General features: G+C 34.2%; 1 pseudogene; it reads left to right on the forward strand.

Moving 5' to 3' along the window:
• Positions 1-2610: 2610 nt before the first annotated feature.
• Positions 2611-3157, forward strand: LOC107545867 (small ribosomal subunit protein eS8 pseudogene; annotated as a pseudogene).
• Positions 3158-14404: the final 11247 nt, after the last annotated feature.

Below are 14404 nucleotides of genomic sequence, written 5' to 3' on the forward strand. Positions count from 1 at the left end.
CTGAACTGAGACAATCTATTCAAACTGTGAACTGATTTAAAGATCACATATTCAAATATTCCCAGCCTGTACTTCTTGGTGCAGACAGTGAAAAAAATAAGTAATTTGGGATTTACTAAGATTATTTTCTTAAACTTTAAAGTATTATATTAGTACATATTGTGTAGATTACTGAAGGATTAAGTAAACTGAAAAATGCAATTTATATAGTAATAGTACTTCTCCATAACATATACTCAATAAATGTTAGTACTTTAATGTTAAACAAATATTTATAGGATGTTTTATAAATCCAATGTAATGAGCTAGGTTCTCTGGAGGAAGTGACTTATATATAGGTTTTCCCTTTATATTCTTGGAAATGCAGTAAAATATATAAGTAATATCATCCATATAGCATAAAATTTAAATACATGGTCTCAAGAGTCAAACTGTGTAGGTCTGAATTGCTTAAACATGCTGTGGATTAGATCCCCAATCTTTAAAATTAGATTAACCAAGTACCTATTTTCTAGGGTCGTTTTAAAAATTATATTAGTATTTGTAAAACACTTAGACTACTGTTTGGCACAATGTAAATTTGAACTGGTTGATAAATGAAAAAATAAAAAATATGGTGGAAAATAATACACGCCATTTCTGTTAGGAAAAGGTTACATGTATTTCCACTCAGGGAACTCAAGTAACAGTACATAGGGGCGGTTGCATTTGGCCATGGCTTTAAATGTTGGGGAAGAACTGAGAAAATGGTGTATTAAAAAAGAATGTCACGTAAGAAAGAAGATAAAAAAGTCCTGATCTGGGAACCCAAGGGTTTCCAAAAATAACAGCCAGTCTTTACTTTTGAAAGAGGAGTGGGAAAGAAAAGATTGAAATGGTAGTTTAGAAAAGAGATTAGAGTAGCTGCTGAATACCTTTATTTTCCTGGCTATGGGGAGCAGAAGACAATTTGGCAGCACAGCGTCAGATAAAGGTGTAGAGATTTGCAGTAGGAAGATGAGTTTTGCTGCATTGCAGATTAGGAGAAAGAATCAAGGCTCAGAAAGAGAACATAGAAAGTTAATAAAAAAAATTTTTAAAGATATAAAAAAATACTGCAAACAGTAACCAACAGAATTTTGTAGAAGATAAGGGAGAAAGAGAGTTCAAAGGTGGTTCTGATGTTTTGAGACTATGAGAGGGAATATGATTCTTTTATCCTAGGAGAAGTAGATCTATAGCTAATGTTTCAGATTTCCCTAGACAGGGTTATTTTTCTAATTATTTCAAATTTGAGATCTCTATAAATCCTAATAAGCAAATGTTTGTAATTTGACACACTCTTTGGGAAAAAATGCACTCACACACACATTACCACCACCATCATCACATTCACTGTTTTCTTAAAGAACATGTGAAAAATCTAAGTCAACAGCAAATTCGCATTTTAACTATAAAAAAAAAATAAATTGTTTATTTTCCTCTTCCCTTTACCATCTTTTCCCTTTACCATTTTAAGCCAGCAGTTTTTCTACCAGTGTGCCTTGGCATGGTGTACGTGCAATGCCTGGCTAATTCAGTCAGTGGCACTGACTTCTTTTCCATTATATTGCTAAATTTAAAAATGACAACAGCCAACACAATAGCCATCATGTGTGAATGAATCAAAACTATACCTATTTTCTGGTCAGATCAGCAAAATATATATATTTTTGGTGTGCTGCAGATTTTTAGTAATTAGTTTATGTGTTCCACGAGATGAAGAAGGTTGAAAGTCACTGTTCTAGGCATGTCAGCCCTAAAACTCTTCAGTGGCATGCAGCAATGAAGGCGTGTGCACTCGTGGGCCTGAGCTGGGGGGGCACAGAGGATGACCATAGGGTGCAAGGTCTGAGTGCCGGAGCGTGAGCAGGGACTTCACAGAAGCTGATAAGGCTCAAAAAGCAAATTAAAGGGGCTCTCCCACAGGCTAAATAAATATTGTTTTTAACTCATTGAATAAAGTAGAAAATTGTGAGCCCATGTTGACATAAGGAAACAAATTGAATAAACGTCAAGTTTGATAAGGAACTTTACTATTTATATTGCTTCAATGTACCTGTCTATAAAATACTTGTTAATCGCAAAAGAAAGTGATTGGAGAGCTCTGGCAGACAACACTTGAATCAACTGATCAAAGTGATCATCATCAGTGTTAGGAAAAATAGAAATTATATGCTACCTAATCAGGTGCAAAGACAACTCAACATAGCTTCTGTGATATTCCCGGCAAAGATGAATAGCCTGTTTAGATAATCATGAGGAAGCATCAGACAGACTTAGATTGAGGAATGCTCTACAAAATGATTTTCTTATGCTCCAAAGGTCTGAAGATTATAACAGTCATAGAAACAGAGAGAACTTATTCTAGTTAGAGGAAACTAGATAGTCACAAGTGAACCTGACCAATTTGCTATAAAGAACAACATAAGGATAATTGACAAGATGAGTAATATTTAAAGACAAAATGGCTGTAATGTATCAAGGTTAATTTTCAAATTTTGACTCATATTGTGGTTATCTGGGGTAGATACTTAGGTTCAGGTGATACACATTAAATAATTTTGGCCTCTTTTCAGCAAGTGCTGAGCCATGGGTGTCTCTCGGGACAACTGGGACAAGCGCCACAAGATAGGAGGCAAGAGAAAGCCCCACCACAAGAAGCAAAAATATGAGCTGGGATGTCCTTCTGCCAACACTAAGATTGACCCCTGCCACATATACACAGTGCAGGGATGCTGCAAGAAGAACTGTGCCTTGAGGCTGGATGCGGGCAACCTCTCCTGGGACTCTGAGTGCTGTATGTGCAAAACAAGGATTATTGATGTTCTCTACAATGCATCCAACTATGAACTGGTCCTCACCAAGATCCTCATAAAAAACTGCATCGTGCTCATTGACAGCTCACCATTCCGACAGTGGTACAAGTCTCACTAAGCCCTGCCCCTGGGCCAGAAGAAGGGGCCCAAGGAGACTCCTGAGGAGGAAGAGTTTTTAAACAAAAAAAAAATCTAAGAAAATTTGGAAGAAATATGATAAAAGGATAAAGAATGCCAAAATCATCAGTGCTCTAGAGGAGCAGATCCTGCAGGGCAAGCTTCTTGCATGCATTGCTTCAAGATCAGGCCAACATGGCTGAACCGATGTCTATGTGCTCAAGGGCTTGGAGCTGGAGTTCTATCTGAGGAAGCCAAGGCCTGGAAAGGCAATAAATGCCCCTCCCTCTTATCTTAGCTCATGTAATAAAGGTGTTTCTTGTTATAAAATAAAGAATTTTGGGGTTTGGAGTGATAGGGCATCAGATCCTCAACGTATGCTCAAATGTTTCTGGGGAAAAAATCTTTGTTGTACTTGCAACTTTTCTATAATTTTAAGACTGTTCAAAAACAAACCATTAAAAATGAGTAGCATTTTTACATAGTTACTTAATCATAGTTATTGTATAATTACTTTAACTTTTATTAATTTTTTATTTAACCCTTTTAGGATATCTTTTCCTTCACTGTCAAATACGTGCATACATATTTCTATGTTTAACTGTAGACTATATGCATTTTAAGGTAACTGATTCTTATACATAATCTACTGTATACATATTTAGTGTTCTTGAATACAGCCAAGTAGATATTCTCAAAAATACCTCCAAATTCACAGTATTATCGAGCCTTACATTTTTTATGGTTCACGGGAGAGAGGTAATATAATCCTCCTGCAGGGAAGGAAATATGTACTCATAGGGGAAAGAGATAACAGATTATGTATGTAACCAAATGATACCTTTCTTTTGTGCATCTATGGAATTATGGAACCTGAAAGTTAAAAAAAAACAAAAACCTCAAAGAATCTTTAATGCAGTGGCTATTAAGCTTAAATAACCATGTACTACTTTCCTCAGGATAGATCTTTTATGAAAGCTCAAAGCATAAAGTAGTTAAAGTCAGTTTGACCTGCTCAAAACAGAAATGCAGGCCCTGGATCATTGTCTGCTTGGCTCTTTCTTCATTTCCAAGGAGGACTCCTTGGCAACCAGAAAAGAACCCCTAGAAATTCATATAACATAATTTGAAAATCACTGTTCTATACCATTTTATATTTGATGTCTGAATCCTCTTTACAGTATACCCAGGACATAATTATGTATTTCCCAGTTTTGTTTTTGACAGTTCCAATAATTCCAAAGACAATTCATTCCTATTTAGACAATAGAAAATATCTGTCACTAAAAAGACCCAAATGGCTAGAGAAGCCACCTTTATGATAAAAATGTCAATGTTATCTTTTATTATCTACTGTTAGAGGAATAACAAGAACCAAAAATAAGATATGGCACAAAAGCAGCCAAGCCTAAGGTCAAAAATAAATCTTGCTTTCATTCCAAATGCGTTCTCTATATATTGCAGTGTATCTAAAATTAAAATAAGTAAGTATTATGCATATATATTACAAAATAGGATGTCTGTTCCTAAAGAAAAAGTTTAAGTTTTAATTAACACTACCAAATAATTTAAATTAACAGTCAGCTTGTTCATATTTCACATTCCACATTTTTTCAATTTTATAACAATTGGAATTTTATTCATCAATTACTATTTATTGTGCACTGACTTAGTGATAGTCCTAATCTATGTGATTGGGATATACATCAGAGGACAAAGCAGAGTCCCTGCTAGAATGTTGATTAAATACTAGAGATGATGGACTACAGAAATCAGTGTTACTACATATATAATCTAGTAACCTTAATATTGTATATGGATTTTGTCATTTTCAATATGTTACTTCATTATAATGATATTATCACAATATGGATTTTTACCATACACATTATCTTTAACACTAAATTATAAATTAATAATATTATATATATTATTTCTGAGAAGGTACCAATATAAACATCTACATTTGGCTCCTTATGATTACCACCTGTGTTTATTCTTAACAATTATAGTAGAAGATCAATACTCTTCTTCAGCACACTAATTAAATATGCTATGGTAAATTCCAAAACAGTTCTTCTGTTTTTGGATTTCCTTATTCTACTAACAATCTCATGCAGACCATTGAAAAACAAGAGAAAGTAAATAGCATATAACATATTTTCCAAATCATCTTGTACATGAAATTCATTAAATTGACAGTTATTATGGCTAGAAACATGTGAGCTCTTTATTATAGATAAATAATTTATTCATATAATTTAGCTGACTCAAATTGTAATATGGTTTAAGTGTCCCTTGATACTAAAAATTTTAATGATCAAATCTGAGAATGGGAGAAGAAAGGTATTTTATTCTTAAAATAATTATTATATTAAACTCTCTCAAAAGACCTTTCACAAGAAAAAGCAATTAACAACTGAATTGACCTAATTTTAAAGCCATCTAAAACTACCTCTTGTATTGATGTCTACTAAGTTGTGCTCTTACCTTTATACTCTTATCTTGAGCTGGGTCTTCATTTTCCTTTCTGAAACCCCCTTGATTCTCATAGTGTTTATACTATAAATCAGAAATAAACTATATTTGAATCCAGTTTCTATTATTTCTTTTGAAACCCACAAAACTCTATTCTTGCTCAATAAAAAATGTTACCCATGTTAATAAAATTACTGTGAATATATAATCATTTTTTCACAACTGTTTACCAGATATTTCTGCATTTAATTTCTGCATCAATCACAACCTATCTTCATGGGTTACTGAGTATGTATGTGCCCTAGGCATGCTATTTTGGAATTGTTGAAAAACTTAAGCTACAGTTTGAAAGATATGTAAAAACAGAAGATATTTGATAGCACTTATACTCATTAAGCAAGTTTGGTTTCCCACCTTTTAGGAAAGAGAGTATATTCTCAAAAGTCTCAGCTTATAATAAAAAGTGATGATGTGCTGCTGAATATTTTTAAAAAAAGAGCATTTTCATTTTTAAATGAAATGGCCTCATATTCATATATGTTAGATTAATGTATACATCAGAGGGTCAAGTTTCCAAGTCTGATATGCAAAATGGGGCAAGGCTCAAATTTGTGTTATGTTTTGGTAATCATTTCTATATTTAAAAAATAATATGAGAGAATAAATGTCATTTTGGAAGAATTAACCTTGAAGTGTTCATAATTATATAGATAATCACACATGACTTGAATTATAAAGTTAAATTGAGTCAAGACTACTAGAATAACACCTGATGAAAATCTTAGTGATTGGTGGATGGATTCTGCTGACTTATTCATTTATGCATGCTAGCTAAATAGGCAATTACATTTTCTCAGTAGTTTTGGGTATATCTGGCTGCATCTGTCCTTCAAATTCCATTTTGATAACATGATATAGTGGCAACATTGATATAAAACTGACAGTCAGTGGATGAAACATTTATGTTATGCTTTATTTATTTATTTTAATTCTCACCCAAGGATATATTTTTATTGATTTTAGAGAGAGAGGAAGGGAGAAACAGAGGGAGAGAGAGAGAGAGAAACATCAGTCAGTTGCCCTCCAATGGTGATCAACCCAAAACCTAGGTATGTAGCCTGATGGGGAATCTCTCTCAAAACCTTTTAGTGTATGGGATGACAGTCCAACCAACTGAACAATCCCACCAGGACTTATATCATGCTTTATGGCCTACAACTTACTTTCGAAACTAGCCACAGTAGTCCATTAAGCATTATTATCACTCCCACTTTATAGATGTGTAAACCGAGCCTCCAGAGATAAGTGCTTGCTCCAAATCACATGGTTTTAAAGAAAGAGAGCTAAAATCTGGCCTTTGAAGTGAAAATAAAATTTGCCAAGCTAATTTATATGCCTGAAGATGATATAAAAGGGATTATTACTGATTATGTTCTTAGTCAGCTTGTAGAGGGAAGATGGAAAGAACAATTTTTGAGGGTTTGTGTACACAGTAATGGTGATGATCTTATTAATCACTTATGGAAACAAACAATATTCAAGGTACTTTGCATTTCTCATTTCTACTAACCCATGAACAAACTTATGAGGTAGTTATTATTATCCTCATGTTGCAGATAACAGAACCAATATCCAGGAAGTCTAAGTAATTTATCCATAGTAAAATAACTAGTGAATGTGTACAGTGTCAATCTCATCTTTGACATGCATTCATTTCACTCTATGTTGATGTTGTGCATAATTTCAGCTCTGTGATTCCAGGCATAAAGTCCACGTGTTTTAGAGACACTGAATTTAAGTTCAGGATGAAGCCTACATACTACACTGAAGAGCCTGGGATAATGTTTTAATGTTTGTACTTTGTCCTAATTTTAGTTTGAGTTGTAATAAAGGCTATTTTCTGAAATGTTTTAAATATCTGAAAGACCCAAGTTATTATTATTATTTTTTAAAAAAAGGGATCAAGGAAGACATTCAATTGAAAAATAAAAAGGAGAAGAAAATAAAAGAAGATTTTATAAGGACACCAGTCATGTTTGATTAGGGCCTGTGGACTAATTGTAAGGCCTATTGTAGGGCCTATTGACCTGTTAACTAATTGTTTGTTTTTGTGAGTGATTAATAAGATCATCATTAATAAATATAAAAATATTAAACACAATTATAAACAAAATTTTAAGAAGAGTTGTAAACTGAGAGGAAGAAGAAAGATGACTGCAGTATCATTTATACTGACAAAATGTGGCTTTCTCAGCAAGTCAGGCCAAAAGGAGAAAGAGCTACAGCCTGGTCCATACTACAGGACCCTTGTAGTCTCTGATTTCTTTCATTGGCCTTTTTATACCTTTGATTTCTACCCTGTCAGATTCACTGCCAAAGATCAGAGTTTCTACTACTTGGATGTTAAATTCAATATAGTAAAAATACCAAAATTACTAGAATTGCATGAAAAGAGGTTTCATCCATACTGAGAATTATTACTTGTTTTATACTTTACACTTTATAGTCTGCAGTAACTGAGTTTGGGGGTTAGATGGGGTGAGAAAAATAAAAATGTCATATACAATACTTAGAGGGTGATGCTGACATTTGGAAAGAATCTCTAAGGGCCAGAGCTAATTGAAAAGTAATATGTTCAATTAGTACACCCACAATAACCCCCAACAACTACATTCTCCTTCCCCAACACCTAGAAAAAAACATAACAAGACAAAACCCTTTGGGTATTCTATCACATATTAAATCATCAGGTCCAAACTACTGGTGTCTAGGTGAGTACAAGATGGAGTGAAAAAAATAATATACCTTATAATCTTTTGCAGATGGTAAAGAGAAAATTCTGTCTGTAAAAATGCTTATATATGGACCATGTTTTAAGGAGAAACCAAAGATCCAAAGATCATAACATCAATTTAAATGTTTTCCCGCATTTTTAAAAAAGGACTGAAATTCAAATTTGATAGTGTGATGGATTTAAGAGTGTTTCCTGTGGAAAAATTTGTGTTTTGAAGTTTTAAATCTTAATACTTCAGAAAATGGCCTATTTTGAAACAGGGCTGTTGTGGATGTAATTAGTTAACAGGTCAATAGGGTGGGCCCTAATCAAATATGACTGATGTCCTTATAAAAGAGGGAAATTTTTACACGCGCACATACAAGAGAACACCATGTGAACATGAAGACAGCCATCTAGAAGCCAAGGACAGAGGCTGAGAGCAGATTCTTTCCTCACAGACCCTTGTCAACACCTTGATTTCAGGCTTTATGATTTCTATTGTTTAAACCATAGGGTTTGTGGTACGAATACACAAACCCGGCATCATGTCAATAGGAATTTGAAAATCAAAATACTCTAGTATTGGTCTAGTTTAATGGGAAGTATACAGAACTGATCATTAGACTGACCCTAATTAGAATTAATCTTTACTAATTTGTTACAAACATTTTGAAGTCACACACTTTGAAATAACTAAACTTTTGTGAAAATAGTAAATTATCTAATTACCTCACTTGCAAATATTTTAGAAAGGATGTTACTATTGATGTAAAGTGCTACATGTTAATGAAATTTGTTTAACAACAAATTTTCTCCATAAGAATAATCATTGAAATGAGAAAATATAGCACGTATTTTAATGAGAAAGAACATTTTAACTTTGTCCTTTGATTTGCCTAACCAATAATCTGATTCCAACTCAGAAGGTGATAAAATTTAGCTCTTTGATTCTAGAATCCAAAATACAATTATTTTAATGGGTGGTTTTTAATGAAAATCACACCCTTTTGCTTCGTGCCCAGTTGTCAAAAAATGCTGATTTAGAATCCACCTCTTTATTCTAAATACTGGGAGATACAATGAAAATCTGTGCAATATTTCCTTTTTGTAAAACATTTTACCTTCTTTGCAATTTTTTTTTGCTTACATGACTTTCTCTTCAACGAAACCTGAGCTTCTCGAGGGAGTAAGGGCCAAGGACAGTTTCTGCAACTGCACTCAGGGTTCAGCACTCCATAAGGGAGACAGGGGAAGGCCTGAGGCTTCTGTAGAGAGAAGGAAGAAAACTGGGGAGGAAAGGCCATGTCCTTTTGAAAGCATGACTTTTTTCATTTCCAACTAATGCTTCCTCCTTATCATTCAGGATTATAATTTTTAGTTGTCAGTAATTCTAATGGTGACCTGTAATCCAAAACACAGTGTGATACATTTCTTCCTGAAAATGTGGAAAGATTTCCTAATAGCAATTGTTTGACTTCTGTAAGGTGTATCTAAGGCAGGAGCTATGAATCAGATATATGAGAGGGGGAGAATAAGAGAGGGAGAGACAAGGGGTTCAAGGGTGCTGCAGGGGTGGGTGTCAAACATCTTTAGACCCTCTACAAAGAATATTTTATTTACCTGGTCCAACTCAAGGTCAAATCCTTTGCTACTGTACAATTTGTGCAATTCCTCTTCCTTTTTATTCATGGCTTAGGAAATGACAGGCTATGGAAAAAGTTAAATACTGATGCATTCCTTCAAGAAAAATTCAGTAATGTTTATTCACTATTTGCTTAGAGGGAATTTTGAATTACACAGTTTATAACCATAGTGTCTCTTTTAAAATTACTTATGTAAAATTAAAAATAGGTTATTGCACTTACTAAATATATTTTTAAAAATCACAGTTCTGAGTCAATGTTGAAATTTTGGTGTTAATTATCTAATTCATCTTTATTCTGTGTATAAAATATAGTTTACCTATGAGGAAATACAAGTCTTCTATGCTTAAAGAATTATAGTGAAGGAAATTTTACTTCATACATAATCCATTTAAAATAGTTTCTACCTATTGCTTTTGATAAGGTAAAACATAATGTCTAGAATTAAGAGTACAGTTTCTGTAATTGAACTACTTGTATTTTAATCCTGATCTAATACTGCTTTTGTCCATTATTAATTACATGATGCTGGCCATGTAGTTTAGGGCTTAAGTCTCCTTTTTTAACAAAACAACAGCACCCACCTCAGAGTTGTTTAAGAGTTAAATGAAATAATATCTACAACATTTTTAGCACAGTGCTACAAGAACCACAGACAATTAGCTATTATAGTTATTTAGAGCTATAACATCTGAGCCTACCATCTGAGGGAAAAATACATATGCTATGCTTCTTCTTGTCTGTCTTATTAAATATACAATTATTAAGATCCACATTGAGTGGACATTTATAATACATTGGTGGCAAAAATAAATCATCAGGGTCTTCTCATGCTGGAGGTGTTAGCAAAAGACATCTCTTTGCCCTGCTTGACTATGTAGAAACAAATTGGTAATAATCCTTATTTTTAGCTCTTAAGATATTGTGTCACAGCTAGTCCAACAAAATTGAATCAGTTGGTAGATGAGTTGTGGGAGTATGGCCTTCAATGCCAGACTAGGAGAACCAGAGGTTTGTATTGTTTCTCACTGTCAAAGTGTGTGCACAGTGGAGAAGATGGAACCTGTCCTCTGCTGCTGTGATCGGGAACTGTCCAGAACCACAATAGTGTCTACAAGAAAGAGCTAATTTAGATATTTTTTTAGTACTATCCTCATGTTCAGCTATTACCTGACAAATTACTATGCCTCAAAAAAGTGTTCCAGCCTTAGATACTGGCTAAGATCCACACGAGAATTAGAAAGTGTACTCACCCAGAGTACCCCACCCACCAAAAAACATTACATATGGCACCTTTTTCCCCACACAAAATGTTGCCCTAGCCTTGGATCTCAGTGTAGCAATTCAAGGCAATCCTCCTTATTTTTTTGTCCTTTTTAAAGCCACAAGGCTCCATACACTATCTATGCAATGGCTTCATAAAGTTGAGACACCAAAATAAGTAATGTTTGCTAATCTATAAGATTTGCTCCAGGTTGCTTTCAGCAAGGCTACCCTTCAGCAACTGGTAGCCACTCTCATTTAAAAAAGAATGTGGCCCTGCCTGGCATGGCTCAGGGATTGAGCACTGGTCTATCATCCAGGAGATCGAGGTTCGATTCCTGGTCAGAGGACATGCCAGGGTTGCAGGCTGGATCCCCAAAAGGGGGCGTGCAGGAGGCAGCCGATCAATGACAACTCTCTCATCATTGATGTTTCTATCTCTCTTTCTCCCTCTCCCTTCCTTTCTCTGAAATCAATAAAGACATATATGAAAAACAAAAAAAAATTAAAAAATAAAAAAGAATGTGTTAATAGTTACCCTGTTCCATAATTAAAGCAATGATAGTACCAATAGGTGAGCTGTGATTGAACTCCCTATGTGGTACTATTGGAGCACTGAAGAGGCCAACAAATTTGAATTACTGTAGTAGGATCTAGAGGTAAAAGAAAAAGAGAAAAAGGAAAGCTTTCTTCTAAAGAGGTGCTGAGGGATCAGCCTTGAAGTAACTGTGATCAGCAGGATAGCAGCTTTTCAAATGAGAATTTGAAAATCATTCATCTTGGCCAGGAAAAAGGTCAATTCCTTTAAACTGAGACAGATTTGGGTTCAAATTTGGTCTTTACTATTTATTATATATAAAATTGAGGTCACTTCTTTTCTCATAAACTTTTGTCTCTTTGTCTAAAATATTGAAATAATCCTATATGTTTCATTATGAAGATTAAATTAGTCTTTATTGAAAAACAGCAAAGTCATGAGACAGGCTTTTCTCAGTGTTCTCAAAATTAAACCAGAAAAATTTAAGATGACATAGGGAGATATTATAACATAATGGTTTCATACTTCAATCAAAGGGTGAGGTTTTCTAGGTTTGATTCCTGGATCTACCAGATACAAAGCTGGCTTTTGGAAAATTACTTAATCTTTCATTTATACAATGAGGATATTAGTAGCTTCTAGTGTTCATATGGCTATGAAATAACACCTAGAAAAGACTTTGGGTGTTATAAATACACATAAATGTGTAGACACACACAGGATGAGATAAAAGTAGGTTTACAGTTGTGAGTATGCAGAACGTAGAGTTTATTCTTGCATTATTATTTATGAATTATTGCATTATTTTCTATAGGAACTGTAAACCTACTTTGGACCACGCTGTATTAGGATGTGCACCTGCCTCTGTTGTTACTTCATTTCAGGAACAAAGAGTTTCTGCATTTCAGCTGCTCCTGTTCCTGCCTTCTCTTGGTCTGATTAGTTACAGGCTTAATCACCATGCTCTTTTCTACATATTCCATTCTATCTGTTTGCTTTATCTTTTTCAATGGCATTGAACCTGAATGGAATTTCTCTAACCTTAAATGATCAAAATAGAATTGTCCTTCAAAGTCAATCTCCTCCCCAGCTACCACTCTGTACTCTTGTCCTCACAGCCCAGCTTCTTTAAGGGATTTCCTCATCACTCTCTCAGTTCTTCACTCCTCTCCATGTCCACTCCTGTCTACTGACTCTTCTGCCCACAGAGCTCTTTCTTTCAGGATCACTGATCACAAAGTCCAGTGAATATTTTCCAGTTTTCATCTTATCTTATATTTCAGAAGAATTTTACATGACTTATGTATTAAAATTAAGCCACTACCTCTAAATAAAATAATATTCACAATAGTAATAAAAATAGCAGGCTATTGTGCTTTATTTGATATCACACTCTTCTGGAATTGTCTTCAGTTGTTACATAAACCTTGCCACTAAATATGTAAGTATGTGTCCACATCTCTTTTGAATTCTAGCCCCATATATCCCAACTGTCTATTTGTATATACCCATGTTCAACAGTGAATTTCTACTGTCTTCCTCTACTGACTCCCATCTGAATGAACCATAACAATATCCATCTAATTGCACAAGCTGGAAACCTGAGGAACCTTTAAGCCACTCTCCTCTCTCTTGCCCCTTACATCAATAAATCTGTTCTACTGACCTTTGTCTCCTAAATAGCTCTCAGATTTTGCATCTCTCAGCATCTTCTCTGCCAGGATCCTAATCCAAGCTTTTATCATCTGTTCCTTGAATTAGAGCAACAACCTCCTAAGTGGTCCCACTTCCTTTTGTCCTGCAAATCCTTTTTCTACAGCATAGAAAAACCAATAATTTAAAAATGCAAATCTTCTTTATAATCTTTTATTGGATTCCTTACTTTTAATGCACAAGGCCCACCATTATCTGCTCTCTACTTCACTCTCCAGCTTTACCTTTTAACATTCTCTTACTCTCCTTTTCACTCTGATTTCCCTTCATTTTCTCCAGTGAGCAACAGTGCTCCCAGCCTTAGGCCATCACACACGCTGTTCTGTCTGCCCAGACCATTCTGTCTGTCAGCTAACCACTCACCTTTTAGGTATCAATGGAAAGATCAAAGTTTTTACTTTCAGGAAAATGCTGAGGACATTTATCTAAATTAAATATTTCATTTATAGCACACTGTATTAGTCCTTCATAACATGTATTATTTTTAATTACTAGCTCTTCCAGTATACTGTTCGACAAGTGTCTGTTTTACTCACCATTAAATTCCTCAATTCCTCAATTTTTAAAGGGCTGTAAATTCCCAATTCTAGCAAGTTTTATTAAAGTTATTTTTCCTCTTAGTTTTAGAAAATACTCTGGATTCAACACCTTATGCTAAGTATAAAAATATAACTTCATAGTAATGGGGAAAAAACCCCACATCATTTAAAACATTAAAGACAAAAGCTAATTAAACAGTCATTTTTAATTTTCATTAAATGCAATGGCTAAAATATTTTTTATAATAGAATGCCTCTCATTGATTTCAGTCTTTTTCCTGAATTCAAGAAAATTTAATTGACTGGGTATTCTTAGGACATGGGACTTGCATTACTGGATTACATTAGGGGCATTCAATAGAAAAGGTTTCTGCAGCAAACAATAGAGGAGTATATTCAAGGAATTTCTTAATAATATCCAAACATATGAAAGAAAAGGGCTAATTCCTTTTATATTTTAATGAACTTTCCTTGTGTCAAAATTAAAGTCCCTTAGTGAA

The sequence above is a fragment of the Miniopterus natalensis genome, chromosome 2, assembly GCF_054644295.1.
Source record: "Miniopterus natalensis isolate mMinNat1 chromosome 2, mMinNat1.hap1, whole genome shotgun sequence".
In the NCBI taxonomy this organism is placed as follows: Eukaryota; Metazoa; Chordata; class Mammalia; order Chiroptera; family Miniopteridae; genus Miniopterus; species Miniopterus natalensis.